The sequence below is a fragment of the Hypomesus transpacificus genome, chromosome 6 (genome assembly GCF_021917145.1).
Source record: "Hypomesus transpacificus isolate Combined female chromosome 6, fHypTra1, whole genome shotgun sequence".
NCBI classification, from domain to species: domain Eukaryota; kingdom Metazoa; phylum Chordata; class Actinopteri; order Osmeriformes; family Osmeridae; genus Hypomesus; species Hypomesus transpacificus.
The window spans coordinates 7445347-7462689 of record NC_061065.1 but is presented as its reverse complement, the minus strand read 5'-3'; the positions used below and the strand labels follow the sequence as shown (position 1 = coordinate 7462689).

Here is a 17343-nt window from a genome sequence, read left to right as displayed (position 1 = left end):
CAAGAGCTTGAGTGAGTGAGAGTGAGAAGGAGGGAGAGAGAGAAAGGGAGAGAAGGAAGTGAGAGAGATAAAACTGTGAGAGATAGATAGATACAAAGTGAGAGAGAGAGAGAAGTATTCCTTGTGGGTGAAACGAGAAAACATTATCACTCCCTGTCCCTCGGAGACTCAGGCAAGACTGTCACTAACGAGGGGAAATGAGGTCTGGGGCTCTCTCACTCTCTCACACACACACACACACACACACACACTCATGCACACACACACACACACACACTCACGCACACACACCTTATTAGCAGGTTTGATTAGCTCAGAGGGACTCAGGGTGCCACAGTGACCTGATAGGTAACAGACAGCACTTCTTCTTTTCATCTTTGCTGGGAAACCAGCTTAGTGACATTTGAGAACACGAGAATGCAACACTGTTGGCGCCAACTTCAAATAATGATTCTGTTCAACGTAATGCAAACCAACAACCTTGTTTGAATTAATCCTGTGGAAACTGTTTTCGTAGGTAATTGCTAGATCAAGCTATTGCAATTCTACCTTCATCTTTTAATCAGGTGTACAGTAGACTGTAGGATCTGTGGGAAAATACCAACACTGAATCACTAACTCATGTACACACACACACAAACAAAAGGCGACAGGCATTGCTTCTCAAACCAGTGTTTGGGTGGCTTTCTACAGCTAATTGGCTTGGGGGTGGTTCCAGCACAGGGAACTGCAACCCATAAATTGGTGTGTGGGTGAATGTTTGTGTTGTGTGTGTATGTGAGTGGGTGAGTGTGTGTGCAACTGTGAGAACCAATGATTACGCGTAAAAGTGTATACAGTAGTTTGTCCATTATGTGTGTGTCAGAATCGGGCACAGTGCTTTGTTGTTGTGTAACTGCTATGTGATGTAACTCTATGGATGTCTATCAGTCTGCTGTCTATCAGTCTGTCTGTCACTCTGCATGCAGCAGTACTAATACCAAGACTAGATTACGTTTTATTAGAAAAGGCATTAAAAAACTGTGGATTTCAAACATTTGTCAAAAATTGATTTAGAGTGAACTCGATTTAGCTTGCTTTAGTTTCAGTAACTCAGTCAACTCTAAATAACATTTCCTCTGTGTTATGATATCTTCCTGGACAGATTTATGTGTTTGTGTAAAGACGGCTGTGGAGGAACCCAGGAGTTAAGGTGTCTGACAGGCTGCCTATGACAGCACTGGGGGTCTGGAGCCTACCCAGTAGGACAATACTGGACACACAGAGACTGTACTGGAGACCCAGAGACTGTACTGGACATCCAGAGACTGTCCTGGACAACCAGTGACTGTACTGGACACCCAGAGACTGTCCTGGACAACCAGAGACTGTCCTGGACATCCAGAGACTGTCCTGGACACCCAGAGACTGTACTGGAGACCCAGAGACTGTACTGGACATCCAGAGACTGTACCGGACAACCAGAGACTGTACTGGACATCCAGAGACTGTACTGGACAACCAGAGACTGTCCTGGACATCCAGAGACTGTACTGGACACCCAGAGACTGTACTGGACACCCAGAGACTGTACTGGACATCCAGAGACTGTACTGGACACCTACAGACTGTACTGGACAACCAGAGACTGTCCTGGACATCCAGAGACTGTACCGGACAACCAGAGACTGTACTGGAGACCCAGAGACTGTACTGGACATCCAGAGACTGTAGGCCAGTCAAGGCTGCTGAGTTCTACAAGGACATGTTTATACATTCTGTTTGTTTGTTCCTTAAAGCCACTGATCTCTGATATAGCATTTTCTGAGACATAAACATATGAATAGTTGACATATTCTTGTAACTTACAATTCTACAGCTTTAATGTTGCACAGTTTCTTCCCATAATTTATGTTCATTTCTTGTCCAACCAGCAATATTTAACACTATAATCAAGGGTTAAGCAGATGTAACTTCAAGTATTAATCTTGAGCGAGTGAAGCGAAATTTTAACAACGTTATCCTAACTATTTCCAGATAGGTGAGAGATGGTGAGCAAATATTGCATAATTAATGGTACTTACATTCGTGTCACTGTGTGATCTCATCAGTTACAACTGAACACTGTAGCTGTCTTAGAATGTGTGTTTTTCTTTTTTTCTTCATGTATTTCTCCCTCCCCCTCCTAAGAGCACTGTTGTAAAAGAAAGGAGCAGAATTCCTCCTGTTTATCTAGTCATCTGATCTCAGTAGCCAGTCATGTGTTTGAGAGTGAAGCATGTTTAGCTCTGCTCTGCTCCTCTACACTCTGAAAACAGGCTTGTTTGGTCAAACTTCCTACCGCACAAAGCTTCTCTATAATAAAAGACCCACCCCCAACACACACACACACACACACAACACTGAATGTCTGACTTCCCTCTTTCTCTCTCTCCCTCCCTTCCTTCCTCTGCAAGGCCTGATCTGAGCTACCTGAGCTCTGCTCCAGGTCAAAGGTTTGACCTGGGCTCGCTGCGTGTTGCAGTAAGAGGGCTGTGGGGCAGTAAGAGGGCTGTGGGGCAGTAAGAGGGCTGTGGGGCAGTGTTGCCGTAAGAGGGCTGTGGGGCAGTGTTGCCGTAAGAGGGCTGTGGGGCAGTGTTGCAGTAAGAGGGCTGTGGGGCAGTAAGAGGGCTGTGGGAGAGTGTTACCGTAAGAGGGCTGTGGGGCAGTGTTGCAGTAAGAGGGCTGTGGGGCAGTAAGAGGGCTGTGGGGCAGTAAGAGGGCTGTGGGGCAGTGTTGCCGTAAGAGGGCTGTGGGGCAGTGTTGCCGTAAGAGGGCTGTGGGCAGTGTTGCCGTAAGAGGGCTGTGGGGCAGTGAGAGGGCTGTGGGGCAGTGAGAGGGCTGTGGGGCAGTGTTGCAGTAAGAGGGCTGTGGGGCAGTAAGAGGGCTGTGGGGCAGTGAGAGGGCTGTGGGGCAGTGAGAGGGCTGTAGGGCAGTGAGAGGGCTGTGGGGCAGTGTTGCAGTAAGAGGGCTGTGGGGCAGTGAGAGGGCTGTGGGGCAGTGAGAGGGCTGTGGCGCAGTGAGAGGGCTGTGGGGCAGTATTGCAGTTAGAGGGCTGTGGGGCAGTGAGAGGGCTGTGGGGCAGTGAAAGGGCTGTGGGTCAGTAAGAGGGGCTGTGGGGCAGTGTTGCAGTAAGAGGGCTGTAGGGCAGTGAGAGGGCTGTGGGGCAGTGAGAGAGCTGTGGGGCAGTGTTGCAGTAAGAGGGCTGTGGGGCAGTGTTGCAGTAAGAGGGCTGACCTGCCATGCTTCGTAAGTGTTAGACTCAGTGAGCCGAGCCATCAGAGAGAGAGTAATTATAGCTATCCAGGAGAGGATGCTACCAAGTCACGTTATGCATTCTGGAGCGAAGGTCGACAGTTTAATTGGAAGAGCAAATTACGCTTGTACAGATCCCCATAGTGGATTGAGCCATGGGTAGACTGAATGTGAGTGCAGATCTGTGTGTGTGTGTGTTTCTAAGCCGTGCATGTGATGGACGTGTTTCTGACTCGACCTCTGTGTGAGGCGTATGTGTGTTTCTAAGGGAGGAATTAATAGTAGCTAATAGCTTTTCCTTTCATTACTGTGTATTTTTAGAGCCACGCACAGTCCAAGTAAAGTCTGTGCTTTCAGAGGGTTTTTCTCGTGAATGGTAAAGGCAGCCTCAAGCCAGCCTGCCTGCCTGCTTCTACTAAATAAGCTAAGCTAATTCTGCTAAATGTTTGCTAAGAAGTGGTAAATATTGACTTGATGAATTTGCACCGTCCATCTGTTCATGGAAAGCCCGCTCCCTTTCCGTTGTCAGACCTCTCCCCCACCCTCCCCCCCTCCCCCGTGGTAAGGTATGAGATCTTCGAAGTGTACTTCTGTTCCCCTTCCAGACCCTCTCAATCAATCACAGCACAACCCAAAACTCTCTCTTCAAACGGAAGTTTAGCTCCATTACAATCAACAGCTCATAACCTCAGCATAAGCAAAGCCATGCTCAGCAAAGCGGTCAACTGCAGTTCAGAACCTACTTCACTACCCACAACACAAGGGTGGAGTTGAAGCACTCCACTGCTTGTTGATGTAGTCCCAAGACGTCGAGTGGTTGATCCTCTGAGTATAAAGTGTTTCAACGACCGCCGCTAAACTTGTCACCGTCTCCACGGCGATGGGGAGTGACAGGACTTGCTCTAGCCTTGACCTTCCACCTGTCCCCCAGATGGTGGCCCACGGCCCCACCGCGCCAGGGCACCGCCCCGACCATAAATCTGACACTCACCAATCATGTGGGGGCTAATCAGTCCTAGCGACAGCCTGCCTGCACGCTACACACCCCACGTTACATCACTGCTTGTATTCCACTCCGCATTTCAGAGCCATTAAAGTTTATGACTGCGTCCCAAAAACACGCACGCACAGCACAAGAACACAGGCTGCTTATCAATGAGTGATGCCGTCGAAGCCTGAGAAAAACCCAGCATATCTGTCATACATGGGAAACTCAATAAGGAATGACAGCAGGCAGTCCCATTGCCCTGACATGGTCGTAAATTCTTCCTCTACAAAGGAATGACATAAAAAACGAGACTGAAGGCCAAATCAGATCTCCACTACTCCTTCCTACCTGTAAAAAAAACGGGAAACTGGACTTGCGCGTGCCACTTAGTCCTTGACTGCTGTGCTAGCAATGCTACATGTCCATATTCATCAGAGTTAGCTCACATGGGGATATAGTATTACACAGGGCCTCATTGCATGAGTCATGCACTTATTTGCAGAAATGACTTTCCATCACAACAACAGTTGTGTAAGCTGTGCTAAGTGTATGCACACAACATAGGAGGAAAAAACACACATAACCTTGTGTAGCCTACAGTTGGCCTTCAGTAGGAGACCAAAAAGGACACATTGTATTGGTCAACTCTGATCTGCCTAAGTCTCACACGGTATCAAAGTCTTCAGACATGTATATATATATATATGATATACATCACAGTATATCATCAGGTATCACGTGTCATATTAGGTGTTATAATTCACATGTTTATGAATGACCTGGCATGGAGGGCAGTGTGTGGTTTATGGCTCTTGACTGCACAGAGAGCACTTTATCACTTGTGGTGTAAACTTACCAGTTCAACATGAAGTTAGCCTACTTCAGTGGGAGAAACTCATCTCTCTTGGCCTGTGGAAACAAAACAAAAAAACACAAAAAAAGTGAAGAGGGGAGATTTCAATTTTCCAAGGGAGATCCCAGGATGTGGTCATATTAGGCAGCAGGATGCGTGGCTGTCCCATCCTTTGGACACGTAGTCCTCAGACGTACTGGAGGGAGATAGACACATACCTCTGCCCCTCTCTCTCCTGCCAAGCAAAACAGCCAGTAAATTACAATATCGACCGACAGCAGCATGGGGGCTGTGCTCGTCTGGCTGCAACAATAAGGCTGTGACTCAACATGTTTCCAAACAAACAATGGTGGGCATTATTCATCAGAGAATGGGATCTGTCGGTCCCCAGTGTCTAGATCCTCCACAGTTTCTCTCTCAGTCCTTATATGTCCATCTGACTGACGGCTACGCAGAAACAACATGGCCGCCCGCTCTCGCACATAGGAACAGTGACTGGGATAAACTTGATACCTCTGTCAAAACAAAAGACTTGAGAGATGAGCTAATGTAGGCTGAATCCTTCTGAAAGGCAACGCAATCCAGTGTTGAGTCTGATGTTTGACTACTGTACACAGCCTATTTGAGTGAGTGTCTGAGTGACTAAGTGACAGAACAGGCAACTAAGACAGCAATGGAGCAGCAAACGCAAGTTTTCTGGTTCCCACCCACAGTTAACTCTTGACCCCTGCTTTAATACGATACGATTTTTTGATAAGCATGTCAATATGAAGGGAAAAGAGATCTCTAACCAAACACAAACAAACATAGCATTGAATTTATGAAAGGTCAGGACCACAACAGCAAACCTCTCCAGGGACAACAAGCCTTGGGCTACGTGTGTGCTGGAGTGTGTCTTTGTGAGAGAGTGCGGGAGAGAGAATGGGAGCGATAAAGAGAGACTGAGGAAGAAAAAAAAAGGAGAAAGAGACAGAGAGAGATACTGTAGATGAACAGACAGAAACCAACAAAAGGCCGATTTTATTTCTGAGCTATACCCACAATACAAACAGCAGAGAAGGGAACTCCCATGTTTGCAGAGCACCACGCTGTTGAAGTCGCCTAAGACACAGGATCACAGCTGTCAAAGTGCTTAGAGCTCAGACATGCTGATGTTTGTGCAATAAATTATTAATACTATTAATACATTGTTTTACATAGGCAAGCTCCGATTTATTTAATTAAAAAAAAACCTTGTCAGTGAAAATAAAAATAACGAACGTCGAAATTTGACAGTCTGTCTTTGTAACATGTAACATTTGTAACAGGACCTCACAGATCTGTAGCTACAAACCGAGGAGGATGCACATCATTTTCTCCGTCAGTTGGTCTCAATTATTTGACGTTAAGAAAGTCAAATTCAGTAGATTCCATCAATCTTAGGCCAAACGTTAGACGATTTTCTTGATAGACCATGAAGTTTCAACTAGTGATGGTATTTTCATATTATTTACATTTACATTTACATTTATTCATTTAGCAGACGCTTTTGTCCAAAGCGACTTCCAAGAGAGAGCTTCACAAAGTGCATAGGTCACTGATAATAACAACAAGATAGCCCCACAGCATTGCGGGTAGTCAAAAACAAGAAGTACATATTGTGGACAACCAAAAAATAGTGCTAAAGGGAAGAAACCATAAGAGCATGTAGTTAAACAAGTTAAAATTACACAACATTGATCTCTAAGTGCAGGTGTACCTGTAGGAAAGCAATAAAAATAGGATTAACTAAAAAAAGAAGAATACAACAGTTTAAATCAGCTACCACTAACCAACAAGAGCAACAGTCTAAGCAAGAGTCATTGTGAACCTTGAGGAAACTAGCGTTGGATTCAGCAAACCATTCCTAAGTACCATTGTACTCCCGGAACAAGTGCGTCTTGAGCCTTCTCTTGAAGGTGGAGAGACAGTCCGTGTCTCTGATGGAGGTGGGGAGTTGATTCCACCACTGGGGTGCCAGGCAGGAGAAGAGCTTGTGCTGGGACCGGGCGGTCTTGAGAGGTGGGACCACCAGGCGGTTGTCTGAAGAAGACCGTAGGTGGCGGGTGGGGGTGTAAGGCTGCAGGAGAGACTTGATGTAGTCGGGCGCAGTTCCATTCACTGCTCGGAAGGTCAGTACCAGGGTCTTGAATCTGATGCGGGCCGTTATGGGTAGCCAGTGGAGGGAGATGAGGAGCGGGGTAACGTGGGAGCGTCTGGGTAGATTGTAGACCAGACGGGCCGCTGCGTTCTGAATTCTCTGAAGAGGGCGGGTTGCGCATGATGGGAGACCGGCGAGCAGCGAGTTGCAGTAGTCCAACTTGGAGAGGACAAGTGCTTGGACAAGCAGCTGGGTGGAGTGCTCAGACAGGTATCTCCTGATCTTCCGGATGTTGTAGAGGGTGAATCTACACGACCGGGAGACCGCAGCAATGTGGGCCGTGAGGGAGAGCTCGTTGTCCATGGTCACCCCAAGGTTCCTGGCAGAGGATGAGGGGGTCACCGTCGCAGATCCCAGGGTGATTGAGAAGTCATGGGAGATGGAGGGTTTGGCCGGGATGATGAGAAGTTCTGTTTTGGCAAGGTTCAGCTGGAGATGGTGCTCAGTCATCCAGGCGGAGATGTCTGCGAGGCAGGCCTCAATCCTAGCTGAGATCCCCGGATCGGTCGGAGGGAATGACAGGTACAGCTGCGTGTCGTCAGCGTAGCAGTGGTAGGAGAAGCCATGGGAGGTGATGATTGGTCCAAGTGAGGTGGTGTACAGAGAGAAGAGGAGGGGACCAAGGACGGAGCCCTGTGGGACACCAGTGGAGAGCTGGCGTGGGCCTGACAGTTTGCCTCCCCAGGAGACCTGGTAGGATCTTCCCGACAGGTAGGATGAGATCCACTGGAGTGCAGTGCCAGTGATGCCCATCTCAGAAAGTCTGGAGAGCAGGATCTGGTGGTTAACCGTATCAAACGCCGCAGAAAGGTCCAGCAGAATGATGACGGATGACCTGGAAGCCGCTCTGGCAGACTGGAGGGCAGTGGTGACTGAAAGGAGGGCAGTCTCTGTGGAGTGGCCGGTCTTGAAGCCCGATTGGTTGGGGTCGAGCAGTTTGACGCTATACGCTCTCTATTATGAGAGCGTTCTCTCTATTATGCTCTCTGCGCTCTCTATTATGACCAACAGCCAAAACAAACTGCAGACTTTTAATCTAAAAATATGTGACGGAACTGTGGCAGCCCACCTTTAGTGTGTGCGCTGCCAAATCAGTGTCAAAGAGGAGTCGCATCTTGTTATTTGTATTTCTTCCCTGTGTGACTCAAAGCAAGTTGGTATTATGGGTTAGCCAGGCTACATTAAATGTGAGGATTTTATTGGATTTTGTGGTTCTCAAATCTAGAATCTTCCCCATTTCGTACAGTTAACAGAACACCTGTCTACTGCACCTTGTCCTTCAGCCATACAACTGTGCCTGGGTCATTTGGGGAAAAAAGTAGCCTAGTTAAATAAGAACATCAAAGGCATTTGTTGTTCTTCACACATAACTTTTACATGCTCCAGCGTTAGGACCCTTTAGTGGAAGTCTGACCTCTGAATTTTTACCCTTCAAAGAAACAAACTTAATTGGTGTCAGACAGACCGACTCTCTGAGACCACACTGAACAGCCGCACACTGCTGCAGGTTGCAGGGAAGTGTGGCGCCACCACCCGAACCATTACAGTGCCATAGACGGCACATTGTGTAACGGGTACATTCTGTACAATATGGTGCAGTGCTGTCGGTAACGTAATCTGCCTCCTCAAGACAAAGCAATCAGAATGCAGAATTTTTTTTAAAGCTGAACTCATAACAATTACCGTACCCTCTGGTCCGAAAAACACCCCCTCACACCCGCGGTTAGCCTTTAAGCTTCTTAGCGCACCTGTATTCATCAAACTGCTTCACGGTGAAGGTGTAAGCCACAGGTAGGGGATTGTTTTTTGTCCGAGGGAGGGTAATGTTTGCCTCTGTAATCACCTCGGAGGTACTTATATCACAGTGTCAATAACCCAAACCTGACTGTTTTATTGCACAATTGTTGGATCTCAGCATCTGAACCGGTAGACTAGCCAACTGAAGGAAAACTTTAACCAAGACTTAAGTTATTTTAGGACATGCCATTATGTATCTTATGCTGGGACCGTAGTTTTTGCCTAACTTTGTTGTTAATAATCTAGGACTCTTTTTCCAACTTCACTGTACACAGTATTTGGCGTTTCGTTTCAAGGACAATCCGTTTAATAATCTATCCAAGTAACGACCACGAACAAAACTATTCGTTGAAATTGGGACAATAGGAGCCTATTGGTCAGGACGGCGCGCGCACAGGTTAGCGAGAACCATTGACCAGGAGAGAACAAGTCAGGTGTTACGGACCTGCACCTCGCGCCAGGTGTGTGCAAGAGACAGGGTCGATGCACGCGATATAACATCTCGCTGTAAGCAAAAATGTCACATTGTATTCCAACGTTTAAAAACTTATATAGTAACAGTATTCTAGACAATTCTTAATAAACTGGAAAAGTTTAGTTCTGTAGAGGGTACAGCTAGCTACATTGCTAAAAGATCCGCTGCTATGGAAATATGAAGATAGTACATGCATGTAGACATCTCAGAATGACAGCTCTAAGCATACAGTAACGTTAGTTAGCAACATTTTGATGCGTAACCGCCTGCAAAAGATATAGTTAGCATTTTCAACACTAACGTTAGCTAACCTTCATCGTTGTTGAAAAGTATGTGTGGTTGATGTAACGATAACTATCTCAATAAGCCAAGCATATTGCTTTCAACGTGCACTTGCTAGCAGAAGAAAGGTTGGAAATTGTGCATCCACACATCAGATACAGTGTGCTAGTTTACTTATATGAGAAGATGAACCCAGCTGGCTTCTGCTAGCCTCTGCACCGTGTCCTGATGGAACCAGCTCCAACGTTAGCTAGCTGCGACGGCTAGTAAAACATCAGTATTTCCCTCCATGTATTTGTCATGTTCTGATGCCGCTGCTAAACAGGGTAGCCCACCATTGGCCATGCTCGTAGGTCTTGTTATAAACAAGTGGAAAACGCTAACGTTAGCTTAAACTATTCGAAGACACCCAAATCTGGATTGTCGTTTGATCTTGGACGATATGAAGAATGTGGCTGACCTCCGGCCGAGCGAGTGATGGTGGAGTTGAGGGTCTTGTTCACAACGTTACCGTTATGATACAAGCTATGTCAGGACGCTCTCCACAACTACAACGCAAATATGGTCCCTTCGTGCAAAGTGGTGCTCAAACACAGTAATTCGATGCTTCTTTTGCGTTTTAAAAAATCGAAATATTGCATTTTCCTTACGTGAAATTGTGGTCGAGACGGGGGCGGATTAAATCCGATGTAAAAATGATGCTTGCAGAGGCCGGGTCGGGATTTTCTCTCTCCTGCTTCCAGCTGCTCTATCTATCTCCCTCTCTCTTTATCCGTCCCTCCTTACAAACCCTCTCCTCTTGTACCACTCGCCCTCCAGTGGAGAACGGCCCGCTGCAGTAATATTTTGGAACCCTTCTCAGAGCGCGCGCGTGTGTCTCTGTGAATGTGCGCGCAAACAGCAGTGTGAGTTCAGATGGGATATGGGGTTGTCATGGGCAGTGAGTCATCGAGTGAATTCCCTCCCTTCTCCGTAGTAGCCTAGATGGTGTAGTCGTAGGTAGTAGTAACAGAGGCGGATAATGCTGTACTCATTCAGAACATGGACATGACTTATCTTTCGTCATTCAGATGTATTGGCTCAGCTGTATTAGAGGGTTGGATTTCAAAAATGCATGTTTTTGTTTTTTTGTCGTCTTTTTTTATAAATCTGTACACTCGAACAACCTTTCACAAATCGCGCCAAATCGTGTTCCCTGAAAAACAAAGTGTCAAAAATGAATATACATACACAAAAACACTGAAGAACACACATTTAGACATACTAAACTAACTGAAAACGGTCATACTGTTACTATAGTGTATCCCTTTGGGTTTGAAAAGTGGTCCACTGAAATGTATACAAGGTGAAGACTTCATATCCAACCTGCGTGTGTTATACGTTCGGTCTTTTTCTTTCCTGCACACACTCAAACAGAAATATACTTTATAAAAGCACAGAATCACTCAAACACAGAAATGTACTTTATAGACACACAATCACTTAAACACAGAAATCAACTTTACAGACACAATTACTCAAACACAGAAATACACTTCAGAGACACACGCACACAATAACTCAAACTCAAAAGCTTCCAGCTTTTGTCCACCTAGCTTCAGTCTGTTTCTGGTGTGTTTCATTAAAGCGCAGCTATGTGACACTGGCTGGCCCTCACCACAGATGGACATTCACAGCAATATTCCTGGGTGTTTGGAACATGAGCCAGGATGGGGAGGAGGGAGGTGTTACTGTTTATATAAGCTGCAGAATCTTATTAAAAAGTGAATCTCCTTCCGTCCTGAACCCAGCACAGGGTTAATTAGAGGACTTCCTGGTTGCTGGAATGCATTGATGCTTTTGGAGGCTCCTCAGTGGCCACAGACGTTGTCAAGGGCAACCAGCCAGTCTTATCTCCTGCTAACTGGAAGAATTCTGCTGGAGTCCTGTTTATGAAGAGGCTGAGGTATTCTCAACACACACACACACTCTCTTCATAACCTCTGCCTGAAAAATAAAAATGGGATGAACTATTATCATCACCTGCTGTGTTTAAGAAGGGATTCTGAAAGTCCACAGATCTATCAGCAGAGACTAGGCACCACCGCTGAGAGAGATGGGTCGCATGTAGCAGAAACTTCTAGAATGATCTAGGGAAGATGAGGCACAGCAACAGATAAAAAGTAGATTGCAGCCTTTTGGCAGTGTTGAGGTGAACCTAAGATGACACAAATACTAACTCAGAATATGCAAGACCAGCATACGGTGTAAGTATATTGTAAGTATATACAAGTTCTGTATGGGCTCTACCCAGTTGTAAAATCAATTTCTCCTACAGATGTTCCAACTTTCGTACACACCTCAACTTCAGGGGTCTGTGCAGCCAGACCCCATTAATGGAGAGGTATTGTCACATTAAAACATTCAAAATGAACTTAACAAACCACCAGGGGAGATACATATTGGCTCAAGCATCTCTTTTGAATATTCTCTTTAATTCCTCTCGCCTCTATTTCAGTCTCCCTCCCCCCTTCCATCCATCCCAGTGGACACTTTGTTGGTATCCCTGCCTACAGTCCTAGAAAACCCAGCGTGAGGCTGTATTTCTGGGAATGTGTCATCTTCACTTGACCTACTTGCCCCGGGGGGAATGTCCCATGTAAGTCGTTCTGGAAAAGAGCGTCTGCTAAATGACTAACGTAAATGTAGACAGGGGTGGTGGTCAACAGTAACTGATGGTATGTTGATGATAGAGGCCAATTTGTGGTGTTTCAATGCCTGAGGTGTTTTGCCGACAAGACCATCATTCCTTATTATTTCTTGCAATCAAAACACTCAGACGATGCTTCAGCAATGTACAATAGCCACATTTATTATTACAAGCAAATTCCCTTTACATACTACTCTATAATCTTCTCTGTGTTTGTTTCATCTATGCCACATCACACATTTACAACTCAAGAATACTTACACTTAAGTTGATGAGTTAAACAGAGACTCATAAATAAAGTCGTTAAAGACCAAAAATAAAATAAAACAGTAAAAAAAAAAGGCTAGTGTTTTTATGAGACACATCTCAAATACTGCTCACAAGCGTCACTTAGTAGTGGAACAGTTGCAAAAGTGCACACGGTCTATTCAATAACAGACAGCTTCATAGAATACAGTGGCCATTAACGCAAGGAGCATTTCAGACATTCAACATCAAACAAGGCAAACCTATTTAAAGGCACAGGACTCTCACATCAATAAGATTTGTCGTCTTTTTAAAAATTGTTAAATTGTAACTTTTGAACTTACACTTCAGGAAATCATTCACTTTGAAAACACATTTCAAGTAAATCAATTAATTGAATTAGACCTTTGATGTTAAAATGGCATATCCATGTAGCAAATGGCACTGTACAGGTTGGATAGTCACACACACACACACACACACACACACACACACACACACACACACACGTAGCCTCATCCAGGGGCTTTGATGGGCATCATATACAGGGGTACATGACAAAGGGAACGGTTCCTGTTCATATCCAGGGGCCTCAGCCTCATTCGCTCATTTTCACAAATGCAACAATCTTGAGCAATTAGTTAAACAACATTAGATATGGTTGTGGTGGTCGTCATAACAACACCTGATCAAACATCCTAGTCTTTCTGTCCCAAGCAGTCAAGGCTAACAGTCTTCCTGACAACCGCAGTAACCGTCCTAGCTAAGGGGGGGGTGAGTCTGGCTCCCTAACAACATAGATCAACACTCACAGGTTCTCTGTGAGCATAGTGTCTCAAGGGGACCAACACACTTTTCTTCCCGATAGAGCACTTACTGGGGACATCTGATGAGGGACATGACATGACTAGCATGTCAGGATCCAGCTAGAGACAGGATCTACTCTAGGAAGTCGTTTATTTCTGTGTGTGTGTGTTTTCATTTTCTTTAGTCAGTGTCTATGTTGAGGGGCAGTGATTCCTGTTCATCATTCCAACATAGTGTGTGTATAATATCTGTTTGTAGTTCATCACTATAGTACTGTACATAGGACGTAACACTGGACCTATCGTGCAGATATGGCAGGTTACTGTTAAAGATAGATGAGGGTCTTTTTAAGAGGTACTGTACAAGAAGTAGATTGACATGAAAGCAATCTTCTGCTACCAGGCGACAGTAACGTACAATTGTTCAACATCATGCAGAAAAACACCTTCGCCATTTGACAGAATTGTTAATAAACAATCTCACCATCAACATGTTGATAAAAAAAAAAAGAAGAAATGTACAAAGATAAACTACATGTGACTTGACGATGCCAGTATCTTAGGAAGCAAATCATAGTAAAAACGGTACTAAAACAAAGTATAGCAGCAACACACAGGCCTAAATCTGTAAGGACAGATGAAAACCCAGCAAGCCACCAGTGCTTGTGGGAAGGAGTGTAGAAATCCTTCAGTGCAAATAGATGGGAAGAATATTACCATTTTACGTAAGCTGGGCCTGTCGTGGTTGGATGATAAGTGACCTTTATGAGGGACTTGCAATGCCATTAGGTTGCGTTGCATACTCAATAAACTGCAACAACTTTAACATCCCCTTGGTCATAACTATGAGCAATATAACTCAATGTCTCTATATTACAATAATAATGACGCTAAGTGCACACCAAAACTCCAGAATTGGCACCACTGACTGACCTATACTACAATCGACATTGTACGTGTTAAAACCATAAAAAAACAAAGTACTCTTTCTGTGCAGTAGTTCAAGTAAGTAACTTTCTCGCATAGTTAGTGCCTAGTTACACATACAGAACCTGTGGATCATAACAAATGATCTGAATCCATCTGGAGTTTGAACATCATGACATACAAATACAAAACAAGTATTTACATTGTCTGGGTAAAACTGAAGAGTAGGAGCTGGTCACCTCTACTCACCCAGACAAGATCCCATGTTTACATCCTCCTATTGGTTAAGGGAATGACTGGAGAAAGGGGCCAGTCTGACTGTGGTTGGAGGCAGAACCTACTCCGATCCAGAACCACCAATCAAATTGGCCCAGTTAGGAGGAAAGGGAGGGGCTTAGTCTCTAAAGGGGCGTGTCATAGACCCTTTCTGAGGAACCGTCTTCGGTGTCATCCTCTGACTGGGACGCCTTGTGGTTGAGCCTCTCGGTTGTCGAGGAGACGGGGATGTTGCCTTGGGGACTGTCGTCACTAAGCTTGGTCTTGCTGCTGTCTTGCACAAACTCCTGGATTTCCACGGGCAACCGACGGAACTTGTCCTGGTACTCCTGGTCCAGCTCGCTCTGCAGCTGTGGAGGAAACACACACAGGGTGGGTGGACTGAACACAGGGTGGGTGGACTGAACACAGGGTGCGTGGACTGAACACAGGGTGGGTGTACTGAACACAGGGTGGGTGGACTGAACACAGGGCACGTACTGAACACAGGGTGGGTGGACTGAACACAGGGTGGGTGGACTGAACACAGGGGACGTACTGAACACAGGGTGGGTGGACTGAACACAGGGGACGTACTGAACACAAGGTGGGTGTACTGAACACAGGGGACTTACTGAACACAGGGTGGGTGGACTGAACACAGGGGACGTACTGAACACAGGGTGGGTGGACTGAACACAGGGTGGGTGGACTGAACACAGGGTGGGTGGACTGAACACAGGGGACGTACTGAACACAGGGTGGGTGTACTGAACACAGGGTGGGTGTACTGAACACAGGGGACTTACTGAACACAGGGTGGGTGTACTGAACACAGGGTGGGTGGACTGAACACAGGGTGGGTGGACTGAACACAGGGGACGTACTGAACACAGGGTGGGTGGACTTAACACAGGGGACGTACTGAACACAGGGTGGGTGTACTGAACACAGGGTGGGTGGACTGAACACAGGGTGGGTGGACTGAACACAGGGGACGTACTGAACACAGGGTGGGTGTACTGAACACAGGGGACTTACCGAACACAGGGTGGGTGGACTGAACACAGGGGACGTACTGAACACAGGGTGGGTGTACTGAACACAGGGTGGGTGGATTGAACACAGGGTGGGTGTACTGAACACAGGGGACCTACTGAACACAGGGTGGGTGGACTGAACACAGAGTAGGCCTACTGAACACAGAGTAGGACTACTGAACACAAGTCAACAACAAATCACAGATGTTGTTAGTATTAAATGATCCAAAAGGTGTATCCGACACTAAGAAAGTCTACAGCTCGCTGTGCTCTGAGCTCCCATTCTCTCAGACACACAGAGCCAGGGAAGCTGTTTTTCTCCCAGGCATAGATGCCCCCAATGATTACAGATGACAGGATTGTATTCATTCTGATCCAATAATTGCTTTAATGCTGATTTCACTGTTTAACTAAGGGGAGCTCCCAGGGGAGAGCCATAATTAAAGAAAAGCAGCAACGACGCGGGTGTCAGAGACTAGGAGTTCCTCACTCTCCTGTCGGCGGTGGGAGAGCTCAAGAGGGCCAATCAGGTAACAATCAGGTTATCCACTCTCCCACAAAGTTCAGACTCTACATGTCACAGCCTTGCGTTGGGTCAGTGCGAACGTTTCACTCGTTTTCCATGAATGAACAAAACGATTACAATGAGCCCCAAGCACGGATGTACCTCCGTCGTGAGTCAGGTGACGTTCTCCAGTCCATGCATTTCTACCGTATCTTAACATTCACATTCATCGTTGGGGGAGAGGTCAACACTATCACTGACAAACTCCTCTCAGCTTGCCCTGCCTGGGAGGCAGGTGTCTAAGCGACACCTCTCTAAACACTGACCTACATGCCCCAGGTGTACGCAGAAACACTTGCGTTAGAGACAGGTTTAGCTAGCGTTGAGATAATTATAGGCCCCGCTTGTGGATAGGATGAGAGAGAGTCAAGAGGGATATCGTGTGAAGAGCTTTATCCACCAGCGAACAACCGAGTGGAGGAGACAGGAGAGGACTTGGGATGAAGGTCAAGAGCTGGATTCTCCTGAACCCTCCCTGTCCTCCAACACTAGAACATCTCTCCCTCGGGGGCCTTTACAAAACAACGAGTGGACCCCACACTCTACACATCCCCAGGAGAATGCAACATGAACGGCTTCTGCTGTCGAGGAATGAAATATGACTTAGGGAACCTGCTGCTGCTTTATCTGGAAGACAACGTGACAGGAAATGTCTTTCAGAGCGGCTCTCAGCGGGTGAAGATGAGGAGGACGACCCCACGTGATGCTGAACGTCGCTCCCTGTGTTTCTCAGGGTATGGACGGCACCTGACGCTCCCTGTGTTTCTCAGGGTACGGACGGCACCTGACGCTCCCTGTGTTTCTCAGGGTACGGACGGCACCTGACGCTTCCTGTGTTTCTCAGGGTACAGACGGCACCTGACGCTCCCTGTGTTTCTCAGGGTACAGACGGCACCTGACGCTCCCTGGCTGAGTGTCTGGTTGTCTGCACCATCAGTTGTGTCTGCACTCGCCCACTCCAATGTCCC

General features: G+C 46.4%; 1 protein-coding gene across 3 annotated transcripts in view; it reads right to left on the bottom strand.

Annotated features, from left to right (window-relative positions):
- LOC124468439 (1-phosphatidylinositol 4,5-bisphosphate phosphodiesterase beta-4-like) overlaps positions 1–10719 on the bottom strand; it is a 54060-nt gene extending 43341 nt beyond the window's left edge. Inside the window, exons 1-3 of one of the 3 annotated variants that reach the window (XM_047021155.1) lie at positions 10498–10718; positions 5118–5170; positions 2064–2173 (exon numbers count right to left, since the gene is read on the bottom strand). The gene's annotated coding sequence lies outside the window, so the exon portion shown is untranslated. Of the gene's footprint in view, positions 1–2063; positions 2174–5117; positions 5171–10497 lie in introns of all 3 variants that reach the window. The other 2 variants (XM_047021157.1, XM_047021153.1) reach the window with 2 other exon arrangements.
- Positions 10720–17343: the final 6624 nt, after the last annotated feature.